Source organism: Mixophyes fleayi, chromosome 4 (genome assembly GCF_038048845.1).
Source record: "Mixophyes fleayi isolate aMixFle1 chromosome 4, aMixFle1.hap1, whole genome shotgun sequence".
Taxonomy (NCBI): Eukaryota; Metazoa; Chordata; class Amphibia; order Anura; family Limnodynastidae; genus Mixophyes; species Mixophyes fleayi.
Window position 1 is genome coordinate 186,076,788 of NC_134405.1, and position 27,737 is coordinate 186,104,524.

Consider the following 27,737-nt stretch of genomic DNA (forward strand, 5'->3'; position numbering starts at 1 on the left):
TCTAATGTGCAAAACAGAATTCTAATTTGCACCCCCTTGCATTGTAACATGGTTTTGTCCAGGAGACTTAAATAAGAAGTTTCTAAAGTTAAGATCCTTAATGAATCAGGCCCAATGATCTTGTATAGACTTCTACTGTGCCTCACAACATGGTTACAGTAGAATTAAATGTTATAGCAGAAACTTACTTTTGTAAAACAGAACCATTTTATATACTTCACACTGGTAAAGAAACATTCAAAAGATTTCAGTACTTTCTTTTAGATTGTTTGATCACTTTTCGATTTATGGGAGATGCAATTCAGCACAATGTGTCTCTGGAATGTCCACAGAGGCATATTTTGCGCCAATGGTCATAATTTCTGCTCATATTTTCTAGCAGCCCTTAGAGATGTGCAGACAAATGAGTGGAGATTCCAACCGTAATGGCCAGCAATGTGCGCAGCCGGCCATCGCGGTGATGTCTGCTCTGCTTATCACCAGCAATTGAATCTCATCCTTAGCTTTCCATGTGATATTAATGATAGATGAAATGTAAAAAATACACAAGAGTTTTTGCAAACAACTCATAGGTCATCTGTCAGAAAAGCAAAGTTATAGCACCATCTAAGTCAATATAAGATTTAAACTGAAAATTAAGTTGTGCATCCACATTGAATGCGTATTACTGTTTACAATGGAGAACAATGACATAATGCTTGCTACTCAGTGGATCTGGTTTTAATGAACAGCTATTATACGCAGGATCATTTTTTCTGCTCAGACAATGTGACGTATTTATCGGCACTAATGGAAATATCTGTTTCCAATGTTAGATAACACTGTCGTGACTTCACTCTCAGAATCCACATCTTTCTGTATATCAGGTCTTGAAATGTATTGATTACGATGTCAGATTTACATGGAATGAGCTGATGTAGAGAGTGCACTTAAGGAATGAAATAAGCAAAGATGCACTTAACCTGATTTTATAATGTCCTTTTCAAACTGTGCTATTTTCTCTGAATTTCAATTGTATGTCTGGTATTAACTGTTCGCTTAAGGTCACATTGAAAGAAATGACGTCTTTCTATGATTTAAATGAAGTGCTTCTGTTGAGCTTTGTGGTTTACATTTATTATAAAGTTTCCTCTTGTGCAACCTTAGACTAGTATGCAGAATAAACAGTTATATAGCTACACTAACCTCTTTCTCCGAGACCTTTGTCCTTTACTGTTTAGAGTGCTAGCTGTCATTGCTATATACGGTAGTTATTTTCATTTCGGAACAAACTGGCCTAAATAGACTATCCTTATTGACTCCATGTTTAACCTGATACTTCAAATTCCTTATTTTGTTATTATTACCAGTAACTCCAAAGTGATTTTTAATCCTGTTACATGGAATCCGAACCGCTCATCTCTAATAAAAACAGTAAACATTTGTAAAAGCAATAAAGGTGAACAAAGAAATCTGACAGATCCGAATTTTGGGATACTGAGTTGAATCAAATCATAACTTGATCTCTCTCACCAAATACGGATATGAAAACTAGCCAAAACATAATTTACGGTAAAATTACAGGTCTTTCAAGTTTTGGATCTGATATATTTTATATTTAACCCTCCCCCTGTTTTCAGCTGCCATTTTAAAAGTGATAGCATGTGGGTAGGATGTTTGCTACAATTCGGTGCTCATAAAGTTGTTTCTAAAGGGTTAGGCAGGGTGAAAGAGGCAATTTATATTGAAATAGTGTTAGGAACTCCCAAGCCAGTACAGTGAAACTCGGGGACTACTCTGAAGGCCCGGTGTTCACTGGAGCCCCTAGTGGTGGGGACAGACTTGGCTGCGGGCCGACCGAGGGTCGAGTAATGTATACTGACTTAAAGGAGAACCCAGGAGTGGAGTGGTTGGCAGGCCGTAGTGAGGAGGAGATCCAAGGTCAAAGGTCATTAGCACAGGTACGAAATCCAGGGACAGGCGAAAGGTCAGGTGCACAGGTAAAAGGAGTAAAATCCGGAATTCAGGCAAATGGTCAGGGTCAGAAGCGAAGGTTCAATGGTCCAGGAACAAGCAAAGGTCATACACGGGTAGTCAATCAAAGGTAATAATAACCAAACAGGGAGAACAAGCAGGCAGCAGAACTGAGGACAGAACGCTATAATTGGAAATGAGGCATCAGCCCTCATTGCCTTAAATGCAGCCAAGAGCCAATCACAAACAGAGCCACAGTTGCAGACTAATTGCCAGATACTAAAAGGCCAATCAGAGCTTAGCCCTGAACCTCACACCTGCAGGCTAAAGTCTGCTAATTCAGCCACATGCTGAATCTAACTATTAGCCCCTAGTGCGCAGGTGCGCCTGGCTGCCGCGACGCTGCCCGGCCGTTGCCTTGGCTGGAAGGAAGTGACGTCCCGGTCGTCATAGCAACAGCCGGGACGCTGGGACAGACAGGATGCGAGCCGCGGCGGCTGTGAGTACCGCCGCGGCTCGTGAAAGTACCCCCCTCTTGAGGAGGGGTTAAGGAACTCCGACATCCAGGTTTCGTGGGAAACTTTCTAAAAAACTCTTTGATGAGCCTTCCAGCGTGAAGGCGCCTCTGTGGTATCCAAGAACGCTCCTCAGGGCCATAACCCTTCCAATGTACGAGGAATTTAACTTGGCCTTGAACCTTCCTTGAGTCAAGGATTCTTTCAATAATATATTCGTGGTCCCCGTTCACCATCAGAGGCCTGGGCCTGTTAGAGAGAGACCGATTAAACTTGCTGGGAGCAGCGACTTTCTTCAGAAGCGAACAATGAAAGGTCGCAGGTATTCTTAAGGAAGTTGGTAGTTTTAACCTAAATGCTACTGGATTAATTTTTTTTTCAATTGGCAACGGTCCAATGTATCGAGGCCCCAGCTTTCTGAAAGGTTGCCGCAACCTGATGTTCCGTGTGGATAACCAAACCTGATCCCCCACTTTCAATGAACATGGTCTACGGTGACGGTCAGCGAAGACCTTGGATTTTTGGGAGGCCTGACCCAGTGCAGAGTGCACCTTTTTCCAGACGGACCTCAACCTGGCAGTAAAAGCAGGTGTTGCGGAATCCCCACAGGGAACAGTAGTAGAGAACGAGTTGGATTTTGGGTGAAAGCCGAAGTTGCAGAAAAACGGGGATGTATGTATAGTGGAATGGCAAGAATTATTGTACGCAAATTCTGCCCAGGGGAAGAGAGAGGACCAGTTGCCGTGGAATTTAGACACGTAAATGTGCAGAAACTGTTCTAGAGCCTGGTTCGTCCTCTCTGTCTGTCTATTCGACTGGGGGTGATACGCCGAGGACAGACTGATAGAGATCCCGATGGAGTTACAAAAAGCTTTCCAAAACCGGGCAATAAACTGGGATCCTCGATCTGAGACGATATCTACGGGAATGGTGGCCAAGGTTCTGGCATCAGGTAACTTGGGCAATGATATAAAATGTGCCATTTTACTAAACCGGTCCACGACTACCAGGATGGTGTTATGTCCTGCGGATACTGGTATGTCGACAATGAAATCCATCGACAGATGGGTCCAAGGCCTGCTTGGCGCCAGCAAGGGTAACAATAGCCCCGAAGGACGGTTCCTATCGGATTTATTTTTAGCACACTCAGGACAGGCCCGAACATAATTCTCCACATCGTCTGATAAAGTGGGCCACCAAAGCCAACGAAAAAGAACTTCGATAGTCCTACGAATTCCCGGATGACCAACAGAGCGGTTGTTATGGCCTTCCATGAGGACAGATTTCCTTAAGTGCACCGGGACAAATAATTTGTTGACCGGTGTCTGAACTGGAGCAATTCTCTGGAAGTGCCGGATAGTTGCTCCTAGATCCTGGGTGAGTCCGAGATGAACAGCAGTTGCAGGAACAATAGGCAACGGATCAGGAGACTGAGGATGATGGGCCAAAAAACTTTGGGACAAGGAATTGGCCTTAGTATTTTTAGAACCGGGACGGAATGTAATAATGAACTTGAATCTGGTGAAGAATAAGGCCCAGCGGGCCTGCCTGGGATTCAGAGTTTTAGCGGTTTGGATGTATTGGAGGTTTTTATGGTCCATGAAGAAGGTAATGGTATGAGTAGCTCCCTCTAACCAATGTCGCCATTCCTCCAATGCCAATTTAATGGCCAACAATTCACGATTTCCGAAATCATAATTACATTCGGCCGACAGAAATTTTCTAGAGAAAAAGGCACAGGGATGTAACTCTTTGCTTCTTGGGTCTTTCTGAGAAAGGATTGCACCAGCACCGATATCTGAAGCGTCCACCTCTACAATGAACGGAAGTTCTGGGTCAGGATGTCTCAGCACTGGAGCAGAAATGAAAGCAGCTTTGAGTGCTGAGAAACTTGCCAATGCCTCCGAAGACCACTTTGCTAGGTTAGCTCCTTTTCGAGTGAGGGCAGTGATAGGAGCTACTAACAAGGAAAATGAGTCAATAAACCTACGGTAATAATTGGCAAACCCAAGGAATCTCTGAATCGCCTTCAGATTAGTAGGGAGGACCCAATCCTGGATTGCCTGAACTTTAGCAGGGTCCATCGCGAATCCTGATGAGTAGATGATATACCCCAGGAACGACACTGTGGACACCTCGAATTCGCATTTCTCTCTTTTTGCATATAGGTGATGTTCCCGTAATTTCAGTAGAATTTGGCGAACATGCTGACGGTGCTGAAGTAAAGACTCAGAGTAGATTAAAATATCATCCAAATAAACAACTACTGTTTTACCCAGGAGTTCTAGTAAAACATCGTTGATCAGGTCCTGGAAGACCGCTGGAGCGTTGCATAACTCGAATTGCATCACAAGATATTAATAATGTCCCGACTGAGTATTGAAAGCGGTCTTCCACTCATCCCCCCTCTTGATTAGTATAAGATTGTAAGCACCTCTGAGGTCAATCTTCGAAAATATAGTGGCTGATTTTAATTGATCAAACAAAACCGAAATCAACGGTAACGGATACATATTCTTAATTGTGATGTTATTCAGTCCACGGAAATCAATGCAAGGTCTAAGACTGCCATCTTTTTTTGACACGAAAAAGCAACCTGCGCCTACGGGAGATTTAGAAGGATGAATGAATCCCTTTTTCAGGTTTTCCTCTACGTATAGCTCCATGGCCTGAGTCTCCGGAATGGACAAGAAGTATAACCGCCCTTTGGGCAACTTGGAACCTGGGACTAAATCAATTGCGCAGTCATATTCTCGATGTGGTGGAAGGGAATCAGCTTTCTTTTTGCAGAACACTTCACTGAAGTCCTGGTAGGGAACCGGCAACAAGTCTGGACTAGGCTGTAGGATTCTAAGCGGCAGGGTCAAGCAAGACGTAGAACACTCGGAACTCCAACGGATAATCTCTCCACTTTTCCAGTCAATAAGGGGATTATGACTGCGAAGCCAGGAATACCCCAATATCAAAGGAGCAGAGGAACAGGTAATAAGATAGAAGGAGAGTTCCTCCATATGGAGGGCTCCTACAGACAACTGAACCATTGGAGTCCTAGCGAGAATCCTTCCCCTAGGCAAGGTGTTACCATCCAAACCACATGTGGTGATGCTTGATCCTAACTTGATTGTCAGGCGCCGTCTCTGTGCTGTGTCCATCGCACAGGGACGGACGCCTGCTACTACCGCTGAGCGCTCGGTTGCTAGGCAACCGAGTACACTTCCGGGTCAGAGGCCACGTTCCGTTGCTAGGCAACGGAACGCTCTCTAGTAAATCCGGCGGTGGTGTTCAGCGTCACCACCGCCGCTAATTGAAGGCTCTATTTAAGGATCACTCTGGCACTAGGAGAGTGCCAGAGTAATAGGTCCTACCTAGCTCCAGCGTTCCTGTGTCCTCCTTGTTCTCTGTGTATTACCCAGCTTGCTGACCCTTCTACTGCTGATATTCCTGTGTACCGAACCCAGCTTGCTGACCCTTCTACTGCTGATATTCCTGTGTACCGAACCCAGCTTGCTGACCCTTCTACTGCTGATATTCCTGTGTACCGAACCCGGCTTGCTGACCATTCTACTGCTGATATTCCTGTGTACTGAACCCGGCTCGTTGACTATCCTCTCCCGCGCTCCTGACCCCGGACCCGGCTACTCCTGACTTTGGCTTGGATCTTCCCTGTGGCATATTCTGATTCTCTTGTTTCTGACCCGGCCTGCCTGACACCGTTTTCATCTCACCGCTTCACTGGTTGCTCCCTCTGAGGACCGCGACCTGCGTGTCTCCCGCAGCTAAGACCATACTCCCTTGCGGGGGTTCCTGGTGAATACCTGGAACACATTAGACTCCGTGCCTCTTTGGTGAGTAGTGTCAAAACCAGTAGGCACATACTCAAGTTGTGACAGTTTACTCTGGCCATGACGTCAGATGGAACAGGTGAACCCTCAGCTCGGGATCTGCTCATCCACCTGGGCCGCCGAGTGGAACAACAAGAAGCCGATCAGGGTCGGTTACTTCAGTGTGTCCAAGGAATACTGTCTCGTCTAGACTCCTTACAGGCGGTCCAAGCACCTCCGGTGGAACCTCCCGCTGTTCCGTCTTTGGCCACAGTTGCTCCAGTGGCTCCGTCCCCTTCCCCGACTCATTCTACCGGGCTTAGAATTCCCTCTCCAGAGAAGTATGACGGAGATCCTAAAAGATGCAGGGGGTTCCTCAACCAGTGCGCAATCCATTTTGAGTGCAACTCTACTGCCTTCTCATCTGAGCGCACCAAGTTAGCCTTCATGATTTCCCTGCTCAGCGGACAAGCTTTGGCCTGGGCCTCACCGTTATGGGAGCACAACGATCCTTTACTAGAGAACTCCGCAGCATTCATCGACATGTTTCGCAAGGTCTTCGACGAACCAGGTCGGGTCTCCTCAGCTGCTTCTGGTCTATTAAATCTTCGACAAGGTTCGATGTCAGTCGGTCAGTATGCGGTACAGTTCCGTACTCTTGCGCCAGAGCTGCGATGGAACAACGAGGCTCTCATTGCTACCTTTTGGCAGGGCCTTACGGACCGAATTAAGGATGAGATGGTCAACAGGGAACTTCCCTCTGACCTGGATACCCTCATTTCCCTGTGTATCCGGATTGACCTACGTTTTAGGGAAAGAACATCGGAGAGATCTTTCTCAAGACGCCCCATCCGCTTGGCACCTACCTTTCAAAATCCTATTTCGGCTACAGAGGAACCGATGCAACTGGGTCGCTCAAAATTGACACCTGCGGAGCATGAGAGATGATTCAAACAGAGACTGTGTCTATATTGCGGAAAGTCCGGACATGTACTAAGCCTCTGTCCTAAAAGACCGGGAAACACTCCCTCCTAAACGGTAAGAGGGAGGCCGCCTTAGGAGTAGCTGTTTCCACTCCCTACTCAACTTCTAACCCTGAATTCCTTATGCCTGTTCTACTGGTCAGTTCTAAGGGACCCCAGCAGATCCTTGCCTTCGTGGATTCGGGTGCGGCCGGGAATTTCATCTCGGCTTTTCTTGCCTCACAGCTTCAGTTATCCATATTGGCTCTTCCACAGACGTTAACACTAACAGCTGTAGACGGTAATCGTGTCAGCAACGGCACCATTTCCAGCATCACTAGTGTGGTTCAATTGCGGATTGGAGCCTTGCATCAAGAATGGATTCAATTCCTAGTGTTACCTCAATCCATCAATCCTTTAATATTGGGTCTCCCCTGGCTCCGGAACCACTCCCCACAATTTGACTGGGCTCATGCCGAAGTTATCTCCTGGGGTCGGCAGTGCCATAATCGGTGTATTTTTTTCTCCTCGCTCCAACGTTTGCCTCAATCAAACCAATTCGGAGACATCCACATTACCTTCGGTCTATCTGACTTTTAAGGACGTCTTTTCCAAGCAAAGATCAGAGATTCTACCACCTCATCACCCTTGGGACTGTCCGATCGATTTAATTCCGGGAAAACAGATTCCTCGTGGCAGGACTTATCTCCTGTCTCTGCCAGAAACCCAAGCTATGTCCCAATATATCTCTGAAAATCTAGCCCGAGGGTTTATCAGAAAATCCTCCTCTCCGGCCGGAGCAGGGTTCTTTTTCGTCAAGAAAAAAGACGGATCCCTACGCCCCTGCATTGATTATCGGCAACTAAATAAAATTACCATTGAAAATCGTTATTCTCTGCCCCTTATAATGGATCTTTTTGACAGAATCAGCGGAGCCCTAGTCTTCACTAAATTGGATCTCCGAGGGGCATATAACTTAGTACGAATTCGCCAAAGGGACGAGTGGAAGACAGCGTTCAACACGCGGGACGGACATTTCGAATATCTAGTTATGCCCTTCGGGCTTAGTAACGCTCCCGCTGTCTTTCAGTCCTTTGTAAATGAGATTTTTCAAGACTTATTATATCATTCCGTAGTTGTCTATCTGGACGACATCTTGATTTTCTCCCGAGATATCTCCTCCCATCGTCTTCATGTCAAAGAAGTTCTATCTCGACTATGAGCTAATCAACTCTTCTGCAAATTAGAGAAGTGTATCTTTGAAGTTGAGCAACTCCCTTTTCTAGGGTACATTGTTTCAGGATCAGGACTACGCATGGATCCAAAGAAGGTATCCGCTATTAAAAGTTGGCCTCTTCCTCAAGGCACCAATGCCATTCAAAGATTTGTTGGGTTCGCCAACTATTACAGGCAGTTTGTTAAGAGGTTCTCCTCCATTATAGCCCCAATAACCGCTCTGACCCGGAAATCATCCAATCCCAGAGAATGGTCTACCGATGCCTTAAAGGCTTTTGATTCCCTAAAACAAGCCTTCTCGTCTACACCAGTTCTTTCTCAACCTAATCAATTGGAACCCTTTTTTCTGGAAGTTGATGCGTCTGCAATAGGTACTGGAGCAGTACTCTTCCAAAGATCTGAACGTGGTACTCATCTTCCCTGCGGATTTTTCTCTAAAAAATTCTTGCCGCATGAAAAGAATTATGGTATTGGCGACAAAGAGTTGCTTGCAATCAAGGCCGCCTTGGAGGTGTGGCGACATCTCTTAGAAGGTTCCCGTCATCCAGTAACAGTTTTAACTGACCATAAGAACCTGCTGTATATCAGTGAAGCTCGGTGCCTCGACCCACGCCAAGCTCGATGGGCTTCATTCTTTGCACATTTTGATATTATTTTAACTTATCATCTTGGGTCCAAAAACATCTGAGCGGACGCCTTGTCTCGATCTTTTGATAACACGGATCTTTTCACATCTCTGAAGCCACTGCCAATCTTAACACCTACCAAGGTTATAGCCCTTACCAGAACCTCTCCCAAAACACCTCCTAGGGGTTGTTCTTTCTTGGAACCCAAGCTACGAGCCAAAGCTTTACAGTGGGCACATTCCTCCAAACTGGCGGGACACGCCGGGGTGAAGAAAACCTATGAATTTCTTCGTCAAAAATATTGGTGGCCGGCCTTGCATTCTGACGTACGGAAATTTGTGGCCTCATGTTCCACGTGTGCTCGTTGTAAAAACCCCAGATTGGCTACACCAGGTCTTTTACAACCACTTCCTACTCCAGATTGTCACGGGCACTAGGAGTCTTTACCCAGGGATCACCAGATGGTAGGCTTACCAGAGCAATGTAGATGGTAATAGGGTACTCTGGTAGCTGGGTGATCACGGAACATGAAATGATGACCGATGAGATGCTCAGGAAAGTCTATGACTAGCAACACTGGTAGTAATGAGGTAATAATACACAAGGAACTGTATGGACAAGGACACGTGAAGGTAGTCAGTGGTCTGCGATAGCAAGTTGTACCACTGCTATAGTGAGGAGGAATGTCCAACAGAAACAAGGAGGTGATGAGAGTCAGCGGTCTGCGGGTAGCAAGTTGTACCGCTGTCTGAGTGAAGGAATGGAATCCAAGTGGAGGTATCCGGGTAGTCAGTGGTCTGCGGTAGCAAGTTGTACCACTGCTATGTGAGAGGATGATGGAACAGGTGATACTGGAAACAGGGATCAGTGGTCTGACATCAGCAAGTTGTACCACTGAATAGATATGAGAGGAGGTGCACAGGGGAAGACTGCAACACAGGATATACACAGGCACCTTATACACGATCCACAGTAATATGCACAATATAGATATACAGATAGATATAAATGACTGAGCAGGTCTGCAATCTAGAAAGTCTCTTGAAGTAGTCCAGCACAATTATAACACAGTCAATGATGGCAATAGACTCAGCGGATAGCAGACTCCAGAGAGAACCAAACACAGTCCAGCAAGATATGCAATACACAGCACAGTCAATGTGAAGTATGCATACCGTGGTTCAGCAGTAGCAGTCAGATGGGATTGCAGCGGTACCTGAGCGGCTGGAGGCCGACTGGATAGGAAGTCCCTGGATAGGAGAAGCAGCGGTCTAGCAGGTGCAGCGCACAGGTGAGTAGACCGACAGGGACACGAATCCACAGGAGTCAGCAACACGTGGAACTGGACTCATAGGAAACCCAGGAGAATGGAGATGATCCAGCAGAGGGTAGTAGAAGAGATACAAATCCAATGCTGACAGGAGGGTAGAGGCCAGTGGAACACGTGAAGGCGTGGAGAGTGGATCAGCAGGAGATGGACGATAGCGCTGACCACAGCGGCAGGACTCAGCGGCACACGGAGGTAACCAGTAGCAACCACAGGAACCAACAGCGATGGGAAACAGGAGTGCAGCGCAGGGCAGGAGCTGTAGATCACGAAGTGAAGCAGATGGTAATGAAAAGCGGCAGTCTCGAGGAAGGCACAGCAAAGATGAGATGAGAGTGTAGTGTACGGAGGCAGCGGATAGTAATCAGCTGGCAGTCACGATGTTGAACACAGGCGAGTTGCAAGCAGGAGACTGTAGTGCACAGAGGCAGCGGATAGCAATCAGCAAACAGACTTGATGAGAAGCAGGTGAGTGAGGTAAAAGCTGGAGTGCACAGAGGCAGCGGATAGCAATGAGTAAACAGTCACATTGATATAAAATAACGTTGAAGTGGTGTAGAAGACTGTAGTGCACGGAGGCAGCGGATAGGAATCAGCAAACAGTCATGATGATATAAAATAACGTTGAAGTGGAGTAGAAGACTGTAGTGCACGGAGGCAGCGGATAGGAATCAGCAAACAGTCATGATGATACAGTTGATGGTAGAAGTGGTATGGAAACCACAGTAGTAGAAGTGGTTTGGAAACCACAGGAATCAGCAGCACTGAATACACAAGTAATACAGGAACACCTTCAGAGACTCATGAGGAATGAGACTCCAAGATCAGGCAACGTGGTAGTGACCACAGGTGCTTAATATAGGGAGGTTGCCTGATCTGCCAATTAAGTTAAAGGGGTATACACTGAAGTATAGAAAAGGGCTGCGCATGCGCAGACCCTCAGGATGGTGGACGACCACGGTTCCTAAATGTCCGGGAAGAGGCACTCACGGTCCGGTGAGTGACAGTACCCCCCCTTTTAAAGGTGGGCACAGAACGCCTGGAACCGGGCTTGTCCGGATTTTTGGAGTAAAACTTCTTCAAAAGGGCAGGAGCATTAAGATCTTCAGCTTTGATCCAAGAGCGCTCCTCAGGACCAAAGCCCTTCCAATGAACGAGGAAGTGGAGGACTCCTCGCGAAATTTTTGCATCTAGTACCTCGGTAATCTCAAAATCCTCCTCCTGATGGACTTGAACTGGCTGCGGAGCTGAGGGAGGAGTTGAAAAACGGTTGATAATAAGAGGTTTGAGCAAAGATACATGGAAGGCATTAGAAATCCGAAGACTCTTAGGAAGAAGGAGTTTCACACATACTGGATTGATAACTTGAATGATCCTATATGGACCAATAAAACGAGGGGCGAATTTCATGGATGGAACCTTCAAACGAATATTTTTTGTGGATAACCAGACACGATCTCCAATTTTTAGTGGTGGAATAGCCCGCCTCTTCTTATCAGCGAAAGATTTATATTTGACAGATGTCTTCTTTAAACAGGTTCTAACCTGAGACCAGATATTTTTAAAGGTCTGACAAACAGTCTCCACCGCAGGAACTTGGGTGGGCGGGAGGGCAGGAAATTCCGGAAAAGACGGATGGTGACCGTAGACCACAAAGAATGGAGTTTTAGATGATGACTCATGGTACATGTTGTTATGGGCGAACTCAGCCCAAGGGAGTAACTCTACCCAGTTGTCTTGATTGGCTGATGAAAATATCCTTATAAAAGTCTCAAGATCTTGATTGACACGTTCGGTTTGTCCATTGGATTGTGGATGGTAAGAAGATGAGAGTGCTAATCGTATGCCCAAGGTTTTACAAAGGGCTCGCCAGAATCTGGACACGAATTGTACTCCTCTATCAGACACAATCTCAGATGGACATCCATGGATACGGAAGATCTCTTTAATGAAATGTTCAGCCAGGATAGACGAGGAAGGCAAACCAGACAGAGGGATGAAATGAGCCATCTTCGAAAATCTGTCCACTACCACCCAAATAGTGTTATGGTTCTTACTAGGTGGTAAGTCAGTAACGAAATCCATACTAATATGGGTCCATGGTTTGGACGGAATGGGTAGTGGTCGCAGCAACCCTGCTGGGGTTCTGCGGGAGGATTTGAATTGCGAACATAATTCACAGGAAGCAATGAACTCTTTGACGTCTCTCCTCATTGAAGGCCACCAGTAACTTCGAGAGAGGATCTCAAAAGTCTTGTGTTCACCGGCGTGTCCAGAAAAACGAGAGGCATGGAACCACGAAAGGATTTTCCTCCTTAGAGTAGAAGGCACGAGGGTCTTCCCAAATGGTAGCGTTTTGGTGGATGAAGCAGCCAGTGAGATACATTTGGGGTCTAGAATGGTATGGTTGGGAACCTCTTCTATATCAGAGGACGTAGCAAAGGCTCTTGATAAGGCATCAGCTTTTTTGTTCTTGGCAGCTGGTTTGAAGGTAATTATTAATTCAAAACGGGAAAAGAAAAGAGACCATCTTGCTTGACGAGGGTTCAAGCATTGGGCAGACTGGAGATATGACAAGTTCTTATGATCCGTGAAGATCGTCACCGGATGGCGAGCTCCCTCCAACAAGTATCTCCATTCCTCTAATGCGGCTTTGATAGCCAGTAATTCCTTGTCTCCGATGGTATAATTCTTCTCTGCGGGTAGGAGACCCCGAGAATAGAAGGCACAAGGGTGGAATTTTTGCTGTTCCGAGCGTTGGGAGAGAATAGCTCCTAAGCCCACATTAGAGGCATCTACTTCTAGGAAAAAAGGGAGTGTCACACCAGGCTGACGAAGGATTGGAGCCGAAGAGAAGGACTCTTTTAATGTTTGAAAGGCTTGAATAGCCTCAGTAGACCATTGCTTAGGATTAGCCCCTTTACGAGTCAGGGCCACAATAGGAGATGCAATGGAAGAAAAATCTTGAATGAAGCGTCTATAGTAATTGGCAAAACCTAAAAAACGCTGGATGGCACGAAGAGTAGTTGGCTGGGGCCAATGTAGTACAGCATTTACTTTGTCAGGATCCATCTTCAGACCAACTCCGGAAACAATATACCCCAAGAATGGAATCTGGGGTAATTCGAATGAACATTTTTCTAATTTACAGAACAATGAATTTTTCCGTAGCCTGGAGAGGACTTCTGCCACATGTTGGTGGTGAGAAGGCAGGTCCTGTGAAAAAATCAATATGTCGTCCAGGTAGACGACGACACATACATATAATAAGTCCCGAAAAATCTCATTAATGAAGCCCTGAAAAACAGCGGGGGCATTACATAGCCCGAAAGGCATTACCAGATATTCGTAATGCCCGTCTCTGGTGTTAAACGCCGTCTTCCATTCGTCACCGGAACGAATTCTGATTAAATTGTAAGCACCACGAAGATCCAACTTAGTAAAAATACGGGCTCCCTTGATGCGGTCAAATAGCTCAGTGATCAACGGAATGGGATACCGGTTCTTGATAGTAATGGCATTGAGTCCACGAAAATCTATACAAGGGCGTAATGATCCATCCTTCTTTTTGACAAAGAAGAACCCAGCTCCAGCGGGCGAGGTGGAAGGTCGAATGAACCCACGCTGGAGGTTCTCCCGTATATATTCAGATGTAGCTTGAGTTTCAGGTAACGAGAGTGGATAGACCCGGCCTCTGGGAGGAGTCTTGCCAGGAAGAAGATCAATCGGACAATCCCAAGAACGATGAGGAGGAAGACGTTCAGACTGAGCTTTATCAAAAACATCGGTAAATGAAGCATATTGAGGAGGGAGTCCCGGTGAAATAGCTGAAATGGAAGCTTGCTGTACCTTGAGAGGAATGACTTGGGAAAGGCAATGATGGTGACATTCAGGCCCCCAAGACGTGACTTGAGGGGTGCGCCAGTCAATCTGGGGAGAGTGACACTGAAGCCATGGAAGGCCTAGGACAATCGGACTTGTCGTAACAGGAAGAATTAAAAACGATATCTCTTCATGATGCAGAGCACCAATCTGAAGGGTTACTGGAGACGTACTCTGGGTGATGAGACCGTTGATGAGACGTGATCCATCGATAGCCGTCACAGTAATGGGAGTTTTTAAGGTAATCATTGGTAGAGACCATTGATTAACTAACGATTTGGAAATAAAATTTCCTGCTGCTCCGGAATCAATCAATGCCTGTGACTCAAAGGTCTTGGTAGCAAAGGAAATAGTCACATCAAAAGCGCAGACTTTAGATTTCATAGACGATGGAGAGGACTCCAGGGACCCTAACTTCACCTCTCCAGAACTAGTTAGGGCCTGGCATTTCCCGATCTCTTAGGGCAGGAGCTGAGGACATGAGTGGAATCAGCACAATAGATACAGAGTCTATTCTTGACTCTTCGTTTCCTCTCCTCAGAAGATAACTTGGAACGTCCAATCTCCATGGGAATCACAGCGGGTGACACTGGACGAAATTGAGGGTTAGAGCGAAAAGGTGCTTTAGCAGAAGTCGTTTTCTCAGCCTCTCTTTCACGAAATCTCATATCAACACGATGGCATAGAGAGATCAAATCTTCAAGTGACGAAGGAAGCTCTTGGGTAGTCAGTGCATCTTTAATTTTATCGGAAAGCCCCTGCCAGAAGGCGGCAACTAGGGCTTCAGTGTTCCACTGAAGTTCAGAGGCTAAAATCCTAAATTGAATGACGTACTGGCCTACAGTATGAGATCCTTGTCGCAGACGGAGGATGCTGGAAGCAGCGGAGGTCACACGACCTGGTTCATCGAACACACTTCGGAATGTAGAAATGAATTTGGCACTATCTTGTAATATTGGATCGTTCCTCTCCCACAGAGGGGAGGCCCAAGCCAGGGCTTGTCCTGAAAACAAAGAGATAAGATAGGCCACTCTGGAACGATGGGTAGAAAAATTTTGAGGTTGGAGCTCAAAATGGACTGAACATTGGTTAAGGAAACCCCTACAAGTTTTGGGGTCTCCATCGTACTTTGACGGAGTAGGCAGGTGAAGCGTGGAAGCTATAGACACCTGGGATGGCAATGGGGAAACGGAGGAAAGCACAGGAGCTTCAGTAGTAGCTGTCACAGTCTGTCCAGATGTTCCTTGGGAGGTTAATGACTGATAACACTGAAGTAACAGCTGTTGGCGGGCATCCTGTTGCTCCACACGGCTAACCAGATGTTGCAGCATCTCTTTGGCGGTAGGTTCCACATCTGGGTCTGTCATGGCCTGATCTTACTGTCACGGGCACTAGGAGTCTTTACCCAGGGATCACCAGATGGTAGGCTTACCAGAGCAATGTAGATGGTAATAGGGTACTCTGGTAGCTGGGTGATCACGGAACATGAAATGATGACCGATGAGATGCTCAGGAAAGTCTATGACTAGCAACACTGGTAGTAATGAGGTAATAATACACAAGGAACTGTATGGACAAGGACACGTGAAGGTAGTCAGTGGTCTGCGATAGCAAGTTGTACCACTGCTATAGTGAGGAGGAATGTCCAACAGAAACAAGGAGGTGATGAGAGTCAGCGGTCTGCGGGTAGCAAGTTGTACCGCTGTCTGAGTGAAGGAATGGAATCCAAGTGGAGGTATCCGGGTAGTCAGTGGTCTGCGGTAGCAAGTTGTACCACTGCTATGTGAGAGGATGATGGAACAGGTGATACTGGAAACAGGGATCAGTGGTCTGACATCAGCAAGTTGTACCACTGAATAGATATGAGAGGAGGTGCACAGGGGAAGACTGCAACACAGGATATACACAGGCACCTTATACACGATCCACAGTAATATGCACAATATAGATATACAGATAGATATAAATGACTGAGCAGGTCTGCAATCTAGAAAGTCTCTTGAAGTAGTCCAGCACAATTATAACACAGTCAATGATGGCAATAGACTCAGCGGATAGCAGACTCCAGAGAGAACCAAACACAGTCCAGCAAGATATGCAATACACAGCACAGTCAATGTGAAGTATGCATACCGTGGTTCAGCAGTAGCAGTCAGATGGGATTGCAGCGGTACCTGAGCGGCTGGAGGCCGACTGGATAGGAAGTCCCTGGATAGGAGAAGCAGCGGTCTAGCAGGTGCAGCGCACAGGTGAGTAGACCGACAGGGACACGAATCCACAGGAGTCAGCAACACGTGGAACTGGACTCATAGGAAACCCAGGAGAATGGAGATGATCCAGCAGAGGGTAGTAGAAGAGATACAAATCCAATGCTGACAGGAGGGTAGAGGCCAGTGGAACACGTGAAGGCGTGGAGAGTGGATCAGCAGGAGATGGACGATAGCGCTGACCACAGCGGCAGGACTCAGCGGCACACGGAGGTAACCAGTAGCAACCACAGGAACCAACAGCGATGGGAAACAGGAGTGCAGCGCAGGGCAGGAGCTGTAGATCACGAAGTGAAGCAGATGGTAATGAAAAGCGGCAGTCTCGAGGAAGGCACAGCAAAGATGAGATGAGAGTGTAGTGTACGGAGGCAGCGGATAGTAATCAGCTGGCAGTCACGATGTTGAACACAGGCGAGTTGCAAGCAGGAGACTGTAGTGCACAGAGGCAGCGGATAGCAATCAGCAAACAGACTTGATGAGAAGCAGGTGAGTGAGGTAAAAGCTGGAGTGCACAGAGGCAGCGGATAGCAATGAGTAAACAGTCACATTGATATAAAATAACGTTGAAGTGGTGTAGAAGACTGTAGTGCACGGAGGCAGCGGATAGGAATCAGCAAACAGTCATGATGATATAAAATAACGTTGAAGTGGAGTAGAAGACTGTAGTGCACGGAGGCAGCGGATAGGAATCAGCAAACAGTCATGATGATACAGTTGATGGTAGAAGTGGTATGGAAACCACAGTAGTAGAAGTGGTTTGGAAACCACAGGAATCAGCAGCACTGAATACACAAGTAATACAGGAACACCTTCAGAGACTCATGAGGAATGAGACTCCAAGATCAGGCAACGTGGTAGTGACCACAGGTGCTTAATATAGGGAGGTTGCCTGATCTGCCAATTAAGTTAAAGGGGTATACACTGAAGTATAGAAAAGGGCTGCGCATGCGCAGACCCTCAGGATGGTGGACGACCACGGTTCCTAAATGTCCGGGAAGAGGCACTCACGGTCCGGTGAGTGACACAGATTTTCCTTGGCAAAGTATATCCATGGATTTCATCACTGACCTTCCCCCCAGTAATGGGTTTACTGTCATTTGGGTCGTCGTTGACAGATTTTCGAAAATGGCCCACTTTGTACCCTTACCCGCTCTACCGTCTGCCTCCCAGTTGGCCCTTATCTTTATTAAGGAGATATTCAGAATCCATGGTTGTCCTCATGAAATCATTTCGGATCGTGGAGTGCAGTTCGTTTCTCAATTCTGGAGAGCCTTTTGTAAGATTCTTGGTTCTGACTTCAAGTACTCGTCCGGCTATCACCCACAAACCAATGGCCAGACGGAACGGGTCAACCAGGACCTCAAAGTATTTCTACGATGTTTTTCTGCAGACAATCAAACAAAATGGGCCAATCTCCTACCTTGGGCAGAATTTTCTCACAACTTTCATCATCACGAGTCTTCTGGTGTCTCTCCATTTTTTGTTGTTTATGGAATCCAACCCACCCTCCCAGATTTATCCAGTCAGATTTCCTCACCAGTTCCAGCTGTGGAAAATTTAACACGGAACTTCTCTCATATTTGGTCAACTACTAAAACCAAACTCCAGGAGACTTCTTTACGCTATAAAAAAGCGGCTGACCGTCATCGGAGACTTATTCCTCTATTACATGTTCACGACAAAGTATGGTTGTCTACACGCAATCTTAAGTTGAGAGTTCCTTCTCAAAAATTGGCTCCTCGTTATATTGGACCTTTCCCTATAACACATGTTATCAACCCGGTGACCTTGTCACGGGCACTAGGAGTCTTTACCCAGTATCACCCGCTGATGGTCTTATCAGAGCAGTAGAGTTGGTATATGATACTCTGGTGGCAGGGTGATAATGGAACTGGAAACAGCAGATGGTTAGAGAATGCTCAGAAAGTCTATGACTAGCAGCACTGGTAAACAATAGGTAACTGAACACGAGGATCTGGATGGACAAGGACACGTGAGGCTAGTCAGTGGTCTGTGCACGGCAAGTTGTACCACTGCTATAGTGAGACAGAATGTCCAGGAGTAATAAGGAGGTGGAAGTCAGCGGTCTGCGTATAGCAAGTTGTACCGCTGTCTGTAGTGAAGGAATGGAATCCAGGTGAAGGTAACGGAGAAGTCAGTGGTCTGCGTGTAGCAAGTTGTACCACTGCTTATGTGAGAGGATATATGCAACTGGTGACACAGGGAAACAGGAATCAGTGGTCTGCCTCTAGCAAGTTGTACCACTGAATATGTGAGGAAGGACACGAGGAGATAAATGCAATGCAGAGTCTACACGGGTACACTGAACTTGATCCCACGTTGAACTGCACACAATAATAATAATGAATGAACAGCACTGCACAGATAAACAAAGTCACTAGAATAGTCCAGCAAAAGGAAAAACAGTCAATAATAGCAATAGTCTCAGAGAATGGAAACTCCGGAGGAGAACAACTCAGTCCAGATGGATATGCAATACACCAGCACAGTCAATGAGAAGTATGCATACCGTGGTTCAGATGAGCAGGCTGTTAGAGATAGCTGCAGGGATACCTGAGCGGCAGGGAATGAGATGAGAAGTCCTTGCAGAATGGAAGCGGCAGGTAGGTGCAGCGCACTGTAGGTAGGCCAGCAAGGACGACAAAATACTCAGGAAGCAGTAGTATATCGAATTGAACAGCAGGAGACCACGGGAGAGCTGAAGCGATGTAGCAGAGCTGGAAGCCGAGGAGTGTAGACTCGATGCTTAACAGGCAAGTTGACACGAATGGACACACTGTAGAAGCAGTAGGCAGCGGGTCAGCTGACGGCAGGTGGAATGCAGACTGGAGCGCTGAGACGAGCAGGACTCTGTAGACACGCTGAAGTAGCTAACAGGAATCAGCTGGAACAGTAGCGATGTAACACAGGAGAGTTGGAGAGATCTGTAACTTGTTAGACACACGGAGGCAGCGGATAGGAATCAGCTGCTGGAGTCACGATGAAACACAGGAGAGTTTGCAGTAATCTGTAACTGTAGATATACGGAGGCAGCGGATAGGAATCAGCTGCTGGAGTCACGATGAAACACAGGAGAGTTTGCAGTAATCTGTAACTGTAGATATACGGAGGCAGCGGATAGGAATCAGCTGCTGAAGTCACTAGGAACACGAGGAGTAGAAGTGGTCTGGAAACCACAAACGGCAAACAGGAATCAGCATGAGCTGAACACACGAGGAGGCACTGGAACACCTTCAGAGACTCATGAGGAATGAGACTCCAAGATCAGGCAACGTGGTATTGACCACAGGTGCTTAATATAGGGAGTGTTGCCTGATCAGCCAATTAAGTTAAAGGAACAGAACTGAAGGTTAGAAGGGACTGCACATGCACAGTACCTCATTATAATGGACGGACACGGTTCCTAGCTACCTTAGAAGTAGCACTCACAGTCCGGTGAGTGACAGTACCCCCCCTTTTAAAGGTGGGCACAGAACACCTGGAACCGGGTTTGTCCGGAAATTTGGTATAGAACTTTTTCAAGAGGGCTGGAGCGTTGAGATCTTCAGCTTTGATCCATGAACGCTCCTCAGGACCAAAGCCTTTCCAATGCACGAGGAAACGAAGAACTCCTCGCGAAATTTTAGCATCCAAAACCTGAGTAATCTCAAAGTCTTCCTCCTGATGAACTTGAAGTTGCCGAGATGCTGAAGGAGGGACCGAGAAACGGTTGATGATGAGAGGTTTGAGCAAGGAAACATGGAAGGCGTTGGAAATACGAAGACTCTTGGGAAGTAAAAGTTTGAAGCAAACTGGATTTATAACTTGAATGATCCTATATGGACCAATAAAACGGGGAGCAAATTTCATGGATGGAACCTTCAAACGAATATTCTTAGTAGATAGCCAAACCCGGTCTCCGACTTTCAATGGTGGAATAGCCCGTCTCTTTTTGTCCGCAAAAGACTTATATCTGGCAGATGTCTTCTTTAAACAGGTTTTTACCTGAGCCCAAATATTTTTGAAGGTTTGACACAAAGTCTCAACAGCAGGAACTTGGGTGGGCGGGAGGGAAGGAAATTCCAGGAAAGACGGATGGTGACCATAAACCACAAAGAATGGAGTTTTAGACGATGACTCATGGTACATATTGTTATGAGCGAATTCAGCCCAAGGAAGTAATTCTACCCAGTTGTCTTGATTGGCTGACGAGAACATCCTTAAGAAAGTCTCAAGATCTTGGTTGACTCTTTCAGTTTGTCCGTTCGATTGAGGATGGTAGGAAGATGAGAGTGCTAATCGTATGCCCAAGGTCTTGCAAAGGGCCCGCCAGAATCTGGAAACGAATTGTACTCCTCTATCTGACACGATCTCGGATGGACATCCATGAATACGGAAAATTTCTCTAATGAAATGTTCAGCCAGGGTAGAAGAAGAAGGTAAACCAGACAAGGGAACGAAATGCGCCATCTTCGAAAATCTATCCACCACTACCCAAATGGTGTTGCAATTCTTACTAGGAGGAAGCTCAGTAACAAAGTCCATACTAATATGGGTCCAAGGCTTAGATGGAATGGGTAGTGGCTGAAGCAACCCCGCTGGAGTTCTGCGGGGTGTCTTGAACTGGGAGCATAAATCGCATGCCGCGATAAACTCTTTGACATCTCTCCTCATAGAAGGCCACCAATAACTTCGAGAGAGGATTTCAAAGGTCTTGCGTTCACCAGCGTGTCCAGAGAAACGAGAAGAGTGAAACCATGAAAGGATTTTTTTCCTAAGAGCAGGAGGCACGAGGGTCTTCCCAAATGGTAGCACTTTAGTGGAAGAAGCAGCCAGAGAAACACATTTGGGGTCTAATATAAAGTGGTTAGGAATCTCTTCAACGTCTGAGGACGCCACAAAGGCTCGAGATAGAGCGTCTGCTTTTTTATTCTTTGCAGCTGGTTTGTAGGTTATTATTAGATCAAAACGGGAAAAGAAAAGAGACCATCTTGCCTGACGAGGATTTAAACATTGAGCAGACTGTAGGTATGACAAATTTTTATGATCCGTAAAAATTGTCACCGGATGACGAGCTCCCTCTAACAAATATCTCCACTCCTCCAATGCTACTTTAATAGCCAGCAACTCCTTGTCCCCGATGGTGTAATTCTTCTCCGCAGGCAGAAGACCCCGAGAGTAAAAGGCACAAGGATGGAATTTTTGTTGCTCCGATTTCTGGGAGAGAATGGCTCCTAAACCAACATTAGAGGCGTCTACTTCTAGGAAGAAGGGAAGCGTCACATCAGGCTGTCGAAGGATGGGAGCAGAGGAGAAGGACTCTTTAAGAAATTGAAAGGCTTGGAGAGCCTCAGATGACCATTGCTTAGTATTGGCACCTTTGCGAGTTAGAGCCACAATGGGAGATGCAATTGAAGAGAAGTCTTGAATGAAGCGTCTATAGTAGTTGGCAAAGCCTAAAAAACGCTGAATGGCACGAAGAGTAGTTGGCTGAGGCCAAAGTAACACAGCATTCACCTTTTCTGGATCCATTTGTAGACCAACTCCGGAAACAATATAACCCAAAAATGGAATCTGGGGCAACTCAAATGAACATTTTTCTAATTTACAGAATAATGAATTTTTCCGGAGTCTGGAAAGAACTTCGGCCACTTGTTGGTGATGTGAAGGCAGGTCTTGGGAAAAGATGAGTATGTCGTCCAGATATACTACGACACATACATATAACAAGTCCCCGAAAGATCTCGTTAATGAAGCCCTGGAAAACAGCAGGGGCATTACATAACCGGAAGGGCATTACTAAGTATTCATAATGCCCATCTCTGGTGTTAAAAGCTGTTTTCCATTCGTCACCGGACCTGATTCTAATCAAGTTGTAGGCACCACGAAGATCCAACTTGGTAAAAATCCGGGCTCCCTTGATCCGATCAAACAACTCAGTAATCAGAGGAATGGGATACCGATTTTTGATAGTGATAGCATTAAGTCCACGAAAATCTATGCAAGGGCGTAATGATCCATCTTTCTTCTTCACGAAGAAGAACCCAGCTCCAGCGGGAGAAGTAGAAGGTCGAATAAATCCTCGCTGGAGATTCTCTTGGATGTATTCAGCAGTAGCCTGAGTCTCAGGTAATGAAAGTGGATACACACGACCCCTAGGTGGAGTCTTGCCAGGTAACAGGTCAATCGGACAATCCCAAGAACGATGAGGGGGAAGACGTTCAGACTGAGCTTTATCAAAGACGTCGGCAAATGAAGCATACTGAGGAGAAAGTCCCGGTGAGGAAGGTGAAATGGAGGTTTGCTGTAGTTTACGAGGAACAACACGAGAAAGATAATGTTGGTGACATTCAGGTCCCCAAGACGTAACTTGAGGAGTGCGCCAGTCAATCTGGGGAGAATGACATTGAAGCCATGGAAGGCCTAAAACAATCGGACTTGTAGTAACAGGAAGGATTAAAAACGAAATTTCTTCTCGGTGTAGAACACCAATCTGAAGAGTCACTGAAGACGTACTTTGGGTGATGAGACCGTTGATAATACGTGATCCATCGATAGCAGTCACCGTAATAGGAGTCTTCAGGGTAATCACTGGTAGGGACCATTGATTTACAAGGGATTCAGAAATGAAGTTTCCCGCAGCTCCTGAATCAATCAGAGCTTGGGACTCAAAAGACTTAGTAGCAAATGAAATGGTAACGTCAAATGCACAGATTTTTGATTTCGTAGAAGATGGAGAGGACTCCAGGGACCCTAACTTCACCTCTCCAGAACTAGTTAGGGCCTGGCATTTCCCGATTTTTTTTTTTTGGGGCATGACTGGAGCATATGTGTAGCATCAGCACAATAGATACAAAGTCTATTCTTAATTCTTCGATTCCTCTCTGCAGAGGTTAGTTTGGAACGTCCAATCTCCATCGGTATTACCGGAGGTGAAGCAGGACGAATTTGAGAAGTGGGACGAAGAGATGTTTTAGCTGAAGTAGTTCTCTCAGAGTCCCTCTCATGAAATCTGAGATCCACACGATGACAAAGAGAAATCAAATCTTCTAAAGACGTAGGGAGTTCTTGAGTAGTCAGTGCATCTTTAATTTTGTCCGAGAGCCCCTGCCAGAAGGCGGCAATTAACGCTTCAGTGTTCCACTGAAGCTCAGAGGCTAAGATCCTAAATTGAATGACGTACTGTCCTACTGTACGAGAACCCTGTCGTAAACGAAGAATGCTGGAGGCAGGGGAAATAACACGACCTGGTTCATCGAATACATTACGAAACATGGAAATAAATTTGGCACTATCCTGTAACAACGGATCATTTCTTTCCCACAGAGGGGTAGCCCATGCGAGAGCTTGTCCGGAGAATAATGAGATGAGATAGGCCACTCTGGAACGATGAGTAGAAAAGTTTTGAGGTTGGAGCTCAAAATGTACTGAGCATTGGTTGAGGAAACCTCTGTTAGGAACCCCTCCAGCCGGCACAACACAACCCGGAATCTACTCTGCCAGTCAGGTGTTCACTGGAGCCCCTGATGGTGGGGACAGACTGGGCCGCAGACTGACAGAGGGTCGTGAAGTGCGTACCAGCTGGGGAGAACCCCGGCAAGAGGAGTCAGGTCCACGCAGAGGTCAAGGGCCGGCAGCAGACAACGGTATCGATGAACAAGCTGAGGTCAGGGGTCACAGGCAAATAGCAGAACGGGTAAACAGGCCAAAGATCAGGGTCACAGAAAACACGAGCAAGGTCCAAATCAAGCCAAGGGTCATACACGGGGAGTCAAATAGAGATATCAGGATTCAGGACAGGAACTAACAGGTCAGCAGTCTGGAACACAGAAGCTATAACCGGCAATGAGGCAGCAGACCTCATTGCCTTAAATACCAGTGGCCACAAATCAGAGCCTAGCTTTGAATTAGACACAGCCCCCAGCATAATTAATAGGCTGCATTAATTAGCCCACAGGCTAGAATATGGTGAGCGCTGTGCCCGGCTTCCTCTCATTGCCGGAACGCAGCGCTGAAGCGTCTTCTCGTTGCCCCGGCAACGGCCGGGTCAGGGCCGGAAGTGACGTCCCGGTCGCCATAGCGACGGCTGGGACGCAGGTGAGTGAGTCGCGGCTCGTAACAACCTCTACATGTTTTGGGATCTCCATCATACTTTGACGGAGTTGGCAGGTGAAGCGTGGAAGCCGTAGACACCTGGGATGGCACTGGGGAAACGGAGGAAAGCACAGGAGCATCAACAGAAGCTGTAATATTCTGCCCAGACGTTCTTTGGGAGACTAACGTCTGGTAACATTGTAGTAATAGTTGTTGACGAACATCCTGTTGTTCCACACGGGTGACCAGATGCTGCAGCATCTCTTTAGCTGTGGGTTCTGAAACTGGATCTGTCATGGCCTGATCTTACTGTCACGGGCACTAGGAGTCTTTACCCAGTATCACCCGCTGATGGTCTTATCATAGCAGTAGAGTTGGTATATGATACTCTGGTGGCAGGGTGATAATGGAACTGGAAACAGCAGATGGTTAGAGAATGCTCAGAAAGTCTATGACTAGCAGCACTGGTAAACAATAGGTAATGGAACACGAGGATCTGGATGGACAAGGACACGTGAGGGTAGTCAGTGGTCTGCGCACGGCAAGTTGTACCACTGCTATAGTTAGAAGAATGTCCAGGAGTAATAAGGAGGTGGAAGTCAGCGGTCTGCGTATAGCAAGTTGTACCGCTGTCTGTAGTGAAGGAATGGAATCCAGGTGAAGGTAACGGGGAAGTCAGTGGTCTGCGTGTAGCAAGTTGTACCACTGCTTATGTGAGAGGATATATGCAACTGGTGACACAGGGAAACAGGAATCAGTGGTCTGCCTCTAGCAAGTTGTACCACTGAATATATATGTGAGGAAGGACACGAGGAGATAAATGCAATGCAGAGTCTACACGGGTACACTGAACTTGATCCCACGTTGAACTGCACACAATAATAATAATGAATGAACAGCACTGCACAGATAAACAAAGTCACTAGAATAGTCCAGCAAAAGGAAAAACAGTCAATAATAGCAATAGTCTCAGAGAATGGAAACTCCGGAGGAGAACAACTCAGTCCAGATGGATATGCAATACACCAGCACAGTCAATGAGAAGTATGCATACCGTGGTTCAGATGAGCAGGCTGTTAGAGATAGCTGCAGGGATACCTGAGCGGCAGGGAACCGACGAGATGAGAATTCCTTGCAGAATGGAAGCGGCAGGTAGGTGCAGCGCACTGTAGGTAGGCCAGCAAGGACGACAAAATACTCAGGAAGCAGTAGTATATCGAATTGAACAGCAGGAGACCACGGTAGAGCTGAAGCGATGTAGCAGAGCTGGAAGCCGAGGAGTGTAGACTCGATGCTTAACAGGCAAGTTGACACGAATGGACACACTGTAGAAGCAGTAGGCAGCGGGTCAGCTGACGGCAGGTAGAATGCAGACTGGAGCGCTGAGACGAGCAGGACTCTGTAGACACGCTGAAGTAGCTAACAGGAATCAGCTGGAACAGTAGCGATATAACACAGGAGAGTTGGAGAGATCTGTAACTTGTTAGACACACGGAGGCAGCGGATAGGAATCAGCTGCTGGAGTCACGATGAAACACAGGAGAGTTTGCAGTAATCTGTAACTGTAGATATACGGAGGCAGCGGATAGGAATCAGCTGCTGGAGTCACGATGAAACACAGGAGAGTTTGCAGTAATCTGTAACTGTATATATACGGAGGCAGCGGATAGGAATCAGCTGCTGAAGTCACTAGGAACACGAGGAGTAGAAGTGGTCTGGAAACCACAAACGGCAAACAGGAATCAGCATGAGCTGAACACACGAGGAGGCACTGGAACACCTTCAGAGACTCATGAGGAATGAGACTCCAAGATCAGGCAACGTGGTATTGACCACAGGTGCTTAATATAGGGAGTGTTGCCTGATCAGCCAATTAAGTTAAAGGAACAGAACTGAAGGTTAGAAGGGACTGCACATGCGCAGTACCTCATTATAATGGACGGACACGGTTCCTAGCTACCTTAGAAGTAGCACTCACAGTCTGGTGAGTGACAGACCTACAGACTTCAGTTACCTCCCTCCCTAAAAATTCATAATGTGTTTCACGTCTCTCTTCTGAAGCCACTTATACTCAATAAGTTTCATCGCTTGCCTCATCGCCCAGCTCCTGTATGGACTACCAATGGGGAGGAATTCGAAGTAAGCCACATCCTGGACTCCCGTATTCTCCACGGACGACATCAATTTTTAGTCCATTGGAAGGGCTTCGGTCCAGAAGAGAGACCATGGGTGGCTAAAGAGGATCTTCACGCCCCACGACTATTGAAACAATTCTTGGACCAAGGATCTATCCAACAAAGTAGAGGAGGGGGTACTGTCAGGCGCCGTCCCTGTGCTGTGTCCGTCACACAGGGACGGACACCTGCTACTACCGCTGAGCGCTCGGTTGCTAGGCAACCGAGTACACTTCCGGGTCAGCGGCCACGTTCTGTTGCTAGGCAACGGAACGCTCTCTAGTAAATTCGGCGGTGGTGTTCAGCGTCACCACCGCCGCTAATTGAAGGCTCTATTTAAGGATCACTCTGGCACTAGGAGAGTGCCAGAGTAATAGGTCCCACCTAGCTCCAGCGTTCCTGTGTCCTCCTTGTTCTCTGTGTATTACCCAGCTTGCTGACCATTCTACTGCTGATATTCCTGTGTACCGAACCCAGCTTGCTTACCATTCTACTGCTGATATTCCTGTGTACCGAACCTGGCTTGCTGACCATTCTACTGCTGATATTCCTGTGTACTGAACCCGGCTCGTTGACTATCCTCTCCTGCGCTCCTGACCCCGGACCCGGCTACTCCTGACTTTGGCTTGGATCTTCCCTGTGGCATATCCTGATTCTCTCGTTTCTGACCCGGCCTGCCTGACACCGTTTTCTTCTCACCGCTTCACTGGTTGCTCCCTCTGAGGACCGCGACCTGCGTGTCTCCCGCAGCTAAGACCATACTCCCTTGCGGGGGTTCCTGGTGAATACCTGGAACACATTAGACTCCGCGCCTCTTTGGTGAGTAGTGTCAAAACCAGTAAGCACGTACTCAAGTTGTGACATTGATATGCGGAATATC

The 27,737-nt window shown here is 46.8% G+C and overlaps 1 protein-coding gene across 1 annotated transcript in view; it reads left to right on the forward strand.

Annotated features, from left to right (window-relative positions):
• Positions 1–27,737, forward strand: part of WNT2 (Wnt family member 2) — a 111,853-nt gene that overhangs the window by 35,859 nt on the left and 48,257 nt on the right. The window lies entirely within an intron of this gene.